The sequence below is a fragment of the Cyprinodon tularosa genome, unplaced genomic scaffold (assembly GCF_016077235.1).
Source record: "Cyprinodon tularosa strain WSP-4 unplaced genomic scaffold, ASM1607723v1 ctg144, whole genome shotgun sequence".
Taxonomy (NCBI): Eukaryota; Metazoa; Chordata; class Actinopteri; order Cyprinodontiformes; family Cyprinodontidae; genus Cyprinodon; species Cyprinodon tularosa.
Genome location: NW_024038265.1, coordinates 705,140 through 718,777, shown reverse-complemented (window position 1 = coordinate 718,777; position 13,638 = coordinate 705,140). Strand labels below are relative to the sequence as shown.

Below are 13,638 nucleotides of genomic sequence, written 5' to 3'. Positions count from 1 at the left end.
TGACTGCATTCAGGCTGTCTTAGCAGAGATGGTAGATGTTCATTAACGAATATCCTGAAATCTATGGGGTGAGACGACTGTCCAAAAAAATGCATGCCTGTTTGTGTCTGAATTTGTAGATGCAAGTCATTAAACATGAAAAAAGACAGATTAAAAAAGTATGATTAGGATTTCGATATTAACAGGTACTAATCAGAAATCTATGATCAAGAATCTGCGATCTATGAGTACGCATCAGATATTTAAGAGTAGAAATCAGAATTTCAGAAGTATAGAAATTTAAGAATGTGAAGTTAGAATCCTTGAATTTGGGATTTGCATTAATACATTTTAGATTAATACTTGCAGATGTATGATTTATACTTCTATCTTATAGGAGTATAAAAATACAACTATCAAAGTTGTTTGTTACATTCATAACTTCTATACCCATATTCTCACAGATGAAACATCACATGTAGATAGGAGACGACAGGAATGAACAAATATAAAACCTAATTTTCTTATATACTTAACTTAAAGGAATTAATTTACAAATTCAGACACATACACATTTTTATTCACAGATATCTTACCCCGTAGAAAACCTCTGTAAAAAATGTAAACTGAACATCTTAATAAAATGCTGTGCTTTGCATCAAGGAATTTAAAAAAAAGATAAGCTGATGTGCCTATTGGGAGGTTTTGCAGCTAACAAGGTAGCTGAGGATTTATTATAACAAGAACAGACTATACCACCAAGCTCTTAAAGGTAATAAAGAAAGTGGGGAAATAAAGTTAAAATAAACAGAATTTAGCCGCAATCAATAGTTGTGATATTCTATTGCAGTAAGACCTTGTAAAGAAATACTATAACTGACTATTAAAAAAGATGTGAGGAAATTATGACTATTTTTACAAATTGTCTGGAACATCTGCTTGGATTCAGGTACAATGGCGACTACTTGTCAATAAAAACCGAGATAATGTTAAAATATATTATGATACCAGCTAATTATTGTCTTTATCAGTTTTCACAACCTCAATGTATGGAAACATATTCCAAAATAGTATTATCAGTGCTGTTTTAAAATTAATGCAGATTTTGAGGATATGCTGAGTTCATCCATCCATCCATCCATCCATCCATCCATCCATCCATCCATCCATCCATCCATCCATCCATCCATCTGAGGCCATCTGCATATCCGATTTTACCCAACATAACTGAGACAGGGTTTCTCTGTAAACACCAATCATTTTCAGCCGATCAACCCAAAGTGAAAGTCCTTAAGCTGTTTCTCTTTGTGAGGCACTTTCACCCCTCTGACAGGTTGAGAGTTTTGGGAATTTCATTCTAAGTCCTAAGGTCTTCCCGTGTTATCCCAGGAATGCAAGACAGAGCCTTCACAGCAGCCCAGCCTGGACGCTTCTCAGCTGCTGTCTGCCTGACACCGTCGGATGTCCTATTTGCGGTGTTGAGTTGCAGGTCAAAGTGGACCCTCTGAGGAGGGACCTGAGTCGGCGCTTCAGCCTGTCGAAACACGTTTGACATCTCATGCATCAGCAGAAATCTTTAGGTCATGTAGACACCAAACACCGCTTTACTTGTCGACCTGGCTGCCAGACGTTGGGATCTGAATATTCACATTAGCTATTTTTATGATTATCATCAGTATGAGTGATGTGATTGTATTTTATCTTGGCTGCTGAAAAGCATGACGCGTGCATGTCTGATGACAGTCCAGTTGAGTGATCTGGTCATTTATCTTCTTATACGTTGTTCTTCATAGAGCTAAGAACAGTCTGCCACTGGTACTCAGGAATGATGAGAAGGTTAGGGTCTTTAGAAGAAAGAAGAAATAGAAACAGCTAGTTCAATAGAGTGGCATTGAAAGACGATGACTGAGTGAGCAAAGGGTCGGAGAACCATGAAGATCAGGGGAGACAAAGGGCAGAGTCATCTGACAAGACCACCAAGGGATAGCAGTTCAGGAGCAGGAGGAGAGAAGTTACACAATCATTTTTCAAAAGATGTAACAAAACCTTAAAGCTTCTCTTTTTCTATTATGTTTTACTATGCATAGTCAGACTGCTTTTTTTATTTAATTGTAAAAATTATTGTGGTCATTAAAAAATAAAATAAATCATGTCAATTCCCTCACTCTACTTTAACAAGTCTAAACAAAAGAAAATATACAACCAAGCCTCAGCTACTGTGAAGGTTAAAGCCATTATTGATCTTTATGTTTTTTGCTTTTTGTCCAACACATTTCATATAATCAAACAGATATGAACAGCAGACAAAGATGGGTGTAAATATAAAACCTATTATTTCTCAAAATGTATTTATTTTTATATATATTTTTTATTTAGTTATTTGGAGGAGGGAACTACCATCAGGCATATGAGACAATAATAAGCCTCAGATTACTGTATATCACAGCATCTCAATAAGACATTAGTCTGGACTAGGGCTGCAGCTGTTTATTCTTTTTTAGCTATTATTTAAATTATCAATTAATATTTTATTTGTTTTCTTTAAGTATTTAATAAAAAAAAGAATCACTTTTACTAAATAAAAATTTCTAACCAGGAAAATGTTGGCAATAAAAAAAATAGATATTGCACATTTTAAATGAATTGTAAATAAAGAAAATAAGTAAAGACACTTTGAAACCTTAAAGTGTTTCATGTACTTGCTGGTGTGCTGCAGATGATTGGTATAAGCAAAGTGGCTTCACACCATCATACTACCACCACCATGGACAGAGGTTGGTATTGCGTTGCTTTTAGCATTACATCAGACATCATCACCCATAAAACCTTTGAAATAGTTTCATTTTTTATTTTTTTTGTCTCAGTCCAGTTGAAAATCTAACAAAACATGGTCGTCCATCTTAACCAGAGAGACCGGCTAGCAGAAGAGTAATCAGAAAACAGCCAAGCAGTAACTCTGAAGGAGATGCAGAAATAAATGAAGCCATGCACCCCACAAATCAGGTGATATGAGGGAAGGTTTACAACCCATGTGGGGGACAAAGCAAAAACGAGCAAGGTGAAACGATAACATGAGACCAAAGTGCAATTTATGACCAATATGTAATTCAACAAGCCTGACTGAAAACTAACACAGCAGCTCCAAAGTACCAACCCTGATTTCAAACATGGTATTGGCAGCATATGTAAGAAATCTGATAGAGGCTGTAAAAGACCTGGAGCTGAAGTAGTTTCATTCAAATGACCCTAAGTAAGAGTTGCAATAGACTGGTCCATATCCATATTTATTAATATATTAGCAAAGCTCCAAGTCCAGATCTGAAAGTTGCCGTTCCATCCAGAAGTATAGACTTAAGAGAGGACGGATAAAAATATATATCCCATCTTTTAAAGTTTTATCTGTTAATATGTTTTGTGTTTTCTGTGTCATAACTGTGGATTTCTTGGTATTGTTCTATCCCATAAAATCCCAGAATACTCTAAAATCTGTGGTCCTTATGTGAATAAATAAAGGTTCAATATTAATAAAATGTAGCGAATGCTTTAGTGTAATTGGTTAATAAACAATATTTGCTGGGTTGTTAAAACAAGGGCCACGTTTGATGTCACTACTTTTGTTACATTAGTTGAAACCTATAGACAGGACTTTACAAAGGGACCCGTGAGGTAAAACAGAGAGAATCTAAACTTGTCTGTGGGAAACTGCTGGACTTCCATTAAGAATAAGCAGATAGAAAGCTGGTCCTTGGGGTCAACTTTAGTCTGGACAGGGAGAAGGAGCCCTGCAGGAAGTCTGTCTAAGAGCAGAAGCCAATCTAAACACCCATCCAACACATTCCAGTGGTCAAGCAGCCAATCAAAACAGCACGACTGACAGAGATGGGATCTGATTTTCTGAAAAAATACACAGAGGAGCTTGGGCTTTTGCTGCTGGGAGAGCAATCAGATCCTGCTAAAGCTAAAGAAATGGACACAGTTGCTGTGGAGAGCCCTGTTGTCATGTTAGGGCTGAAGAAAGAGGAAGAGGTAGACGAGAAGCAAGAAGGTGGAGCAAAAAGGGAGCAAAGAGTTTCTGCCCCTTACTTCTAGTTGGGTCATTTGAGGCAAAGAAAGCTTGGTCAGTATTCATGCTGCGTAACAAACTACAGCAAAGAACAACATGATCAGAGTCTCAGAGGATCTCTGCAGCATTTTTACCAAGTTATTTTTTTAGACCTGGTGAAACTCTCAAACACAGCATTTACAAAGTTCATTCTATGATTGAACCTAACGACTCATTAATCAATAATTTTATAGAAATTGCAATTTGCAGATATTTTTCTATCTTCCAATCCCATCAAATCTATTCAGGAAAAGAAGGGATGTTCAGCAGAACCTTTAGAGCTAGTTTAAATTTGCAATAATTCAATAATATCAACCTCTGGGTTTTTACTCAGGCTTTTCAGTTCCTAGTTTCTGGAATGTCCTTAGTGGTTCTAGCGGTATATTTTGGGTCATGGGCTCTGTCCAAATATCCGCCCTGAGCACTATATAGGCCACTATATAGTGGTTACATTATTTTAGATGAGTGTTTGAATGTCTTGCGGAGAGAAAAAGTAGTGGACTCAAATTTTCCCACAATGCACATTGAAAAGTAGTGATCATCCATGGTCACTAGACAAGCAGATATATCCCAGGATGCTTTGCAAGGAGAGCTCTCCTTGCAAAGCATCCTGGCAGAGGACCAACAGGTTAAAGTTGATGCTAAAGTATTCCTGTCTTTCAGATATTTATCAGGTTCCAGTTGTGTCCTGATTGCATTCAATGGCTTTGATATGGGAATGGAGGTGAAGCAATAGATTACAGCGAAGGAACGATAGCTTCATCTAATGTCGGTCTCAATGCCGGACTATTGCGGAGTTTTGTATGTGGTGTGGAGTCTTTCCACCCAATAGTGTCAAAATCTTTGCAAGATGTTTTGCAATATTTTTGTGCAATTAATGTAATGCTGCTCACAATGGGCCTGAGTGGAACCCTTTCCTTGTGTATTTTCTATTTCAAATGAATATTTATAAGACTGATATTTCCCACATTGAGTGACATGCACAAAAAACTAATTCTTCTTAGACTGGCTTATAATGTAAAACAATCTTTGTGGAGTGTGTGCTCATTAATGTATTTATTTATTTATTTTGTTTAAGTTTTAAGCTGACAATTCTGCAAAAGGAGAGTTCAGGGTTGGATGCAGTTACTCCCTGCTAGGTCCCCTAGACTCCACTGTCTACAACTTGTATTTAGCATAAATACTTTCTTATAATTAGAGAGTTATTGTTTCAATGTTCAGAAATGCATATAAAAATAATCAGTTTGTCTCAACAATCTGACCAATGCCAAGAGCCAGATGCTTCCTGTTATGACATTTTAGGGGTTTGGGGGGATTTTCTTTTTTTTTTAACAGTCTTGGCCTTCGCTTTCAAGGTGAATGCTTGGATGACCAGGTTTGAGTTTGTTGGCAGCTCTTTTGTGACTTCTTTAAAACCAGAATCTTTAGTTGCTACAACCTTCTTTTTGGAGGATATTTCAATAACACTGTAGTTTTCTGTCTTCAACAACCTGAAACGCAACAATCTAAACATCTAAAAAACAAGTAAACAAAATTGGTCAATCACGATCTCTAGTTTAAATCTTTTTAAACTGTGAAGATAGGTGGGGCTGTTGTAATGGATTTCTCCCTAGTGATAGATTTTTATAAAGGATTTTTCTTCCGCTTATATGTTTTAGTTAATTTTAAAGACAATAACATCTGGTACTAACCTAAGCTTTTCATATTACTGTATTTTCTACAACTTTCCATTGTGACTCTTCCTACATTGACAGAAAAAAAGTGAGAAGTCAGTGTCAGCTACTGCATGCAGAAGCCAGGTTAGTGAGTTCAACAGTAATCAATGATTTAACAGTTCACGTGACCAAAGCCTGTGACAAATGCTTCTGCTTCAACCTCACTCTGAAATCTTCCTTAAACATGCATGCCTGCTCTGCCAACATGTCCTCTCTTTGCTCTTAGCTCATTTTTCCCCATTTTCTCCATCCTGACAGTTTTCTGCTCCTCATCTTCTTTTTTTAGCAACTCTTGGCCATTCAGGCCAAGTCACTCACAGCAGTCCAAGACAGAAACACGCATTGTGTCTACATGCTTTTATATCTGATCAAATTCTGCAAATACACAAAAGCAAAAAAAAGAAGCAAAAACATTTCCTTGATAAATCAGAAAATAACAAGGACTTTGAGAGCTACAACTTTACATAAGTACTGAATAATTGTAAACTGAAAGTCAGAGGTGGAAAGTAATGAAATACATTTACTTAAGTTACTGTATTAAGTAGGTTTTTTGTGTATTTTGTATTTTTCAAGTAGTTTTTAAAATCGGTAATTTAAATTTTACTTGATTAGAGATGGAGGTGGATCAGGAGAGCGACGACGGTTCAGAGAACGTTTCACTTGAAATGCTAGCTGAAATATCGAATTCTGCTGCCCAAAACGACGAAAATCCTTGGCCAAATTTGAAAGACTGCTTTTCATTTAAATTCAAGAGGGCCAACAGTATTATCATGCAATGCCAGATGTGTCTGCCAAAGGTGACTGAACTGGCACCAACTAAATAGTTTTGGATTTATGATTTATGACTCCTTGTCCTATTTTCAATTCATGGGAGAGATCCCCTGCCCCACAGTTTTTTTTTTATGTAACTAAGTAACTTTTACTTAAAATACATTTTAAATTAGCATCTTATTACTTTTACTTGAGTAATTTTTCTGATGGGTAATTTTACTTGTACTTGAGTAATATTTCATCGAGGTATTGGTACTTTTACTTGAGTGATATTTTAGTACTTTTTCCACCTCTGCTGAAAGTTACATGTTTCTTAATATATTTCATAAATATGAATATTACAAGTAAGGTATCCATCCCTTTTCAATCCCTATTGCCCAGCATTCCTTAAAAAAAAATCTATCAAATCCACTAATCTGGTCTTTAGAGAACATTTAGAGATTCTGGCTCATCAGATGAGCCCAAAAAGAACTTTTTAGCTTAAAAGAAAAACGCAAATCGACTTTAAACACACCATTTCCAGGCTGAAACACGGCGGTGGCAGCACTTTGTTGTGGGTATGATTCGTCAAAGATGATGCAGAAATTTATGGAGTGTACTCTGCAGCAAACCATGTTACCTGGAGAGCACAGTTTAATTTAGGGACTTTAGAATAAACACAGATTCACACTTCATTTCAGATAGTTATTGCTTTTTGTTTAAACTATGCAGTCTTTTTCTCCTATTTATCAATCATGTACAATTATCTTTACAATGTTTAAAATATACAAAATCTTATTAAATAATTTATAAATGCCATACAAAAAAGTATCTAAACATTTTTACAATTGTCACAATGACATTGTCACAATGTCACATGCAGCACAGAGGAGGCAATAAGAGACTGCATAAAGTGGAAAAATTAATTTTTTTTTTCTTTTAAGAAGACCATCTATGTCATTAACTTACATTCCCCACTAATAATTATATCTGATTGACATGCAAGCAAAAACCCAACCATATAATCATGTTATTGCTCTCACAGTAATTCCATATGATATTAATATAATTATGCAACTTTTAAATAGAAAGCCACAGATCATTCAGTCATGTGTTTAATCATGGCCGTGTTTTATATATTAAAGTGTTTCTAAGCTGCACACTACAAATAAAAAGTATATCTATCATCAAGACAGAATTTCTGCATAACAATGATTCACATAAACGTGCAGATTTTACACTAAACATGAACACAAGACATTGTTCCATTCTTGTTTCAGACACCATATTAGTGCTCCAAGCTTCTCATCAAGATGGCAGGACCATTATAGCCGTGTGATAAAGGAAAAGTCCATCATATTCAGAATTCAAACTTCTGAAATTACTTTAAATATTAAATTATTGCAAACTGTTCAATAAATTATAAGAGTTTTTGATTAAGAGTAATTTAATTTGAATGTGCTTTACCAGAGGCATCCATGTTTGTCAAAGAACACAACTGTCACCTACCGGTTTGTGATGTCACGGTGAGGTATTGGCTGTTGAACAAGTCCCAGTGCTGTTTCTGGTGTTTGTCACAACGCGCTTTTATCGAAGTCATCTTGAAAATATTCTTCCTCGAAATGTTGGCTACATATTACGTGATTTTTCTCTGGCCAGAAGTTTGTTGGCAAATCCTCCCTATTCAAGTTGGCAATCCAACGATGAACCCGTCAGTGGTGGATCATGAATAGGAAAGGTGAAATAACTAGGGTTTTTTTTTTCACTTTTACCTGATGTATTACAACATCCAACTGCCATACACGTAGGCATTCTCAGTTTAACTATAGCTCTTGCTAATTTCAAAGTGAAGTCCTCTCGAAATCTTAAATCAACGTACCGTGACGTCACTGCCGGCATATGCCAGGAGTGAGTTTTTACTATACTTGGGTAAAAATGGTCAGTCTTTGCGAAGAAAGTTAATAATATTTTTTTATTGATTAACGCTAAATTCATTAAATCACTGCGAACGTTTTAGTTTTAGGTATAAATAATGACCAATTGGTTATTCTTGCTGACCAGACTTTTCCTTTAAAAGGTAAAGATGGTTAACATTGGATTGAAGAAGACAAGATATTCTGCAGAAACATACAGCTAAATATCAGACAATGTTTTAGCAACTGTACAGCTTAGACTATTCTTCTAGAAAACTTGAACTCAAGTTCCTTTTTAGTTATATATCTATTCATAAATAAATCAACTTCAAGAAGCAGAATACACGCCATTTTAAAGTTAATTCCCACTCCTTATTTGAAGATGATATTATTGACCAGAGTCTTAACTTTCATGTCTTTGACTCTCTCTTACTTGACAACAGCAAAACCTCGGCAAGCAAAAAAGTGGAGGGGGGAGTTGATAGAATAAAAATAACTCAAACCAGGTCAAATGTAAAGCACAGATCAAATTTACTTAGAACTTAAAGACACAGATTTTTCCAACAAGGGAAAGAAAATATTTTTTTTTTTTTTTGTGGATCTGACTAGACTAAATAATACCATCTAAACAGGTTTAACAGTGCAGATTGACAGCATATTCACAGCATCTCTTCACTGAAATGAATCAACAATTCAAACCCGACTGTGTGTCGATATTTCTGCACCTAGAAGTGAAGCTTGTATTTTTGGTTTCTGTAGAGAAAGAGGCCAAAGAGAAAGTGGGTCAGGTACAAATTTAGTCCATTTCTAATTGGTTGCACAGATAGAAAACGTTAAACTCTCAATAATTAGTGACAACAGAGGAAGCTTATCAACATGAACATTTTGTTGTCCTTTGGATGTTTTCCTGATGTAAACTCAAGTGTGCCTCAGACTAAAGTCACCAACTTATGTCCAAGGATTTTCTTTTAGAGCAAAATTTCCTGGTTCTATCAATTACAACAAGTCCTCTGGGTCAGGGCAATCACTAATAGAAGGCTCACGGCTCACCCAGGGTTTTTTTTTTGCTTTTTACAATCCCTGTTGTTCACTGAAGTCATAATAATATTAATAATTTAACCTTATTACACACATTGGAGAATTTTACCTCTAAATTTAACCCATCCCCTTGGGGAGCAATGGGCTGCACACCGTGGGGTGCCTGGGGAGCAGTGTGGGGTTAAGGGTCTTGCTCAGACAGCCAGAGTGGCAGTTTGTTGGAGTGGGGCTCGAAACCCAGAACCTCAGGATTCCAAGCTTTATGCCCTATCCACTAGGCCGCCACTAAAGCATTAAAAATGACTGTGAAACCCTTTCTTGTGTAGATATCAGACCCGCCTGTGACATTACACTCTATGACTGGCTGAACGTTACTGCAATAAAACATTGTAGATGGTCTGGACCAACGGCTGCGCTCCAGCCTGATAAGAACATAATACAGCGTCTATGTGCCGAGTCGAGTGCACCTATAGTATAAGTGTGTCTAATGATTGATGAAGTTTTACCCGATGGATAAAAAAACTTTAAAAAATCTGTTTTTGTTGAACTAAGTAACTGCAAGAACATGGCACAAAGGGCAGACCTAGGGAAGCGCTCTGGCTAGCTTAACTATATAGGTCAGTTACTCAAATTAAGCTACATGACTTAACTTCTTGTCAAAAAGAAATGTCCATTTTTGCAAGCAAAATCTCCAGGAATGTCATATGTGTAATATTCCCTCCCCTGCTTTTTGCGTCACTTTGTTAAACTGCAGAGTCTATTTTAAGCCTCTGTCACACCTTGATGAGTTAGGCGGCGTATGCATGATGTATGAGAAATCTGGCATACATTGAATAAGTTATGGATACATTTTGTAAGTTATGAGCACACTGAAGTACGTTGAAACACACTGGCAAACATCGACATTCGGCAAGTAAATAGAGAAATATGCTCAAAATTTCCCAACGTATGCCAGCGTATGCCATACATGGGCCATAGGTTATAGGTAAGTTATCTGATCATTGACATATGTTAAGTGTAAGTTACTCATAAGTCGTGGCGTCTAGCTTATCCAAAACCTATGAATAAATTGTGCATAACTTATGATAAAACTTATAAAGAACGTATCTGCAACAGATAAAATAATAATAATAATAATAATAATAATAACAATAATAATAATAATAATAATAATAATAATAATAATAATAATAATAATAATAATAATAATAATAATAATAATAATAATAATAATAATGATAATTTAACTTTATTGATCTCACATTGGAGAAATTTACCTGTGCATTTAAACCATCCCCTTGGGGAGCAGTGGGCTGCCATCAGTGTGTTTGAAGTGTTCCAGACGCTGAACGTGTTTCTAAAGCTACTGTATAATGGGGTATTGGCAGATATGAAACCGAGTTCAAAGGAGGAAACCATCAGTACTCCTGCTTTCTACTTTTGGCTACTTTCGGAAATGTAAAATAATAAATAAAGGTAATGCTAAATTGAGACCCCAGGAAAGATTTCATTCTTATGAAATGGGTGCAACATGGTTTGTCTGAGTGGTGTTGCCATATTGTGATGTCATCAACAGGAACTGGGCCCCCAAGCAAATCTGGTACATTTACCAGATTTTTAGATGTTGCAGAATTTCTTTATCTTTTCTTTAAAATGTTTTTAAATATGGGCATGACATAATTTTGTATATATATTTCCGCATATTTATTGTCTGAAAGGTTCTGTTTAAGTGATTTAATTATAGAGGTTGGCAGTAAGAGGTCTGAGTGGTGCCGCAAAATTCAGCTGGTCCTGGTGGATTCACCTATAGTTATGTGGCATTTTAAAATATTTAATAATAGCTGTTTTTTCCCCCTCAATGCATTAAACCATTATCGAAATACACTTTTTTATCTACTTATGATGATTTGAGATAACAGAAACCAGAGGAAAAATACTTTTTAACAGTATTTCAAATGTAAGAAGGTTCACAGTATGTTTAGAGACAAACAATTTCTAAAATGCATCGGACTGCGGGTTGCAGACTCTGGTATGGAAAGAGGAGGGACAAGAAGAGTAAACAATGGCTAATGGACGTAAAGGAAACCCTGTGGGCCGTGGGAGTGCAGATTCCATGCTGATAGGGTGGCCTTATTGCTAAGAGACTCATTTGTTATATAGCTCTCTGTTGCAGACATATAATGAAGTTCTTGTCAGTATTTTTGCCAGGGTGCTTCTAAATAGTCAGCTCTGAGACGCAGCCTTATGGATGTGTAGCCTACTAAAAGAGGAAGTAATAACAGCCCGGGGCACGACTACCTACTCTGAAAGGTATGATGTCCTATTAAAAGATCTAAAACATGAACATAAGGAGCTTCACTGATAAACTTTTCGATCACAATAATATTCTTCTGCACTAACAGACAAAAAGGAGGGACAAAAATATAACAGCATCAAACCACAAGTGATGATAAAAATTAATAATAAACTGAATAAATGTGTGCATTACCTTACAATACATGCATAGTGATGCATAATGCAGTTCCAACCTTACAAAGACCTGTTAGAAGGCCAACAACACATATAAACATAAGAGACAAATGGTATCAAAACTAACTACAATGCAAACAACTGACAAAAAACAGAATTTTACAGTCTGACAGAGCTCTAATGTAGGATTGGAAAACTTGATAATGATTACTAAGATCATTAAAATATTTTTCGTCCAAATCTCTGACATTTAGAATCAGTTTCGCTTTGTTTAAATGCTAAAAACTTGACATTATTTCACATTAAATGCTGAAAAATTTAGCTTTAGCAGTTGATTCAGTTTAGTTTATCTATGGTTTACTGAATCCAAACCGGTCCTATGCCTATGTTGTTGTAAACTGTAGAATTAATCAATTTAATTATGTATGGAAATAAATGTGGTGTGAAAGTAGTGGTTAGATATGAGCTCAGTATGAATTACAATACAGAATACATGCAATCAAATTTTACTTTTGCAACTGCCTGTTTGTTTGTTGCTTTGAAATAAAAGCAGTAAGATACACAATAACTGCAAATATGTAACAAAAATATTTTTGTGGTGTTTAAATGATCTAAACAGCAGAGGGCAGAAAGGCTGTGGAGAAAGTAAAAGGCAAAGATGAAAGCAAAAAGCACAAGACTTTCAAATCCATAACTCAACAATTTTCCACAATTACCAGTATTGTAGCATATTGTAGTTTTTTTTATTACTCAAAGCCCTCTCAGTACCTTCCAATATGTTTAAAAATGGAGGGATTACACTAATTTTTTTTATTTTTCTAATCACCGGAAATGTGGAATATGTCTCTGTTTGTCTTTTTCAGCCCAAGGTCAGAAAAGGTTATCAGTGGCACAAAAACAGCAGCGGTTTTATGATATAATGAGATACATGATGATACATTCTGAAATTCTGAACACATGTGGATTTTGTGCACCTCAAGACTAGAAATACAACAATCAGACCAAATTGATATTCATCCATGCATCTTCTCCAACCTATTATGTCGGGGTCATTGTGGACTGGTGTCTATCTCCAGCAGTCTATGGGCAAGAGGCGGGGTACAGTACATCCTGGAAAGGTCGCCTGTCTGTCACAAGGAAACACAGTGACATACAATCATGCACACACACACTCACACCTAAGGACAATTTAGAGAAGCCAATGAACCTACTGTAACAGTCATGTTTTTGGACTAAGGGAGAAAGTCGGAGTAGCATGAGAAAACCCATGCATGCACAGGGAGAACATGCAAACTCCATACAGAGAGATCCCGGGTCGAGAATCAAACTCTGAACCTTCTTGCTGCAAGGCAGCAGTGCTACAAACTGCCCCACTATGCAGTCCATTAACCAAATTGATATTTAGTAAAAAATATAAATACTTCAATTAAAGAAATACCATTAAATGTCTAGCAAAACATCTTATTGAAACATTATTTTAATATGATACAGCTTAGTGTGCTCATCTGTTGCACTAGATTCAAATTAAAAAAGCAATATTTTTTTGATCGCTTTCCTGCAGGCAGGTGAACGCCTCAAGCAGCCTCTGATACACCAGACCTGGACAGACCTTCTAGTAAAGCCCTATATTTACCTCCATCCATCTTCCAATCACCTCAAGCATTCCCACAGT

General features: G+C 36.0%; 1 protein-coding gene across 4 annotated transcripts in view; it reads right to left on the bottom strand.

Moving 5' to 3' along the window:
• stard13a (StAR-related lipid transfer (START) domain containing 13a) overlaps positions 1-13,638 on the bottom strand; it is a 70,111-nt gene that overhangs the window by 32,370 nt on the left and 24,103 nt on the right. The gene's annotated exons all lie outside the window — the stretch shown is intronic.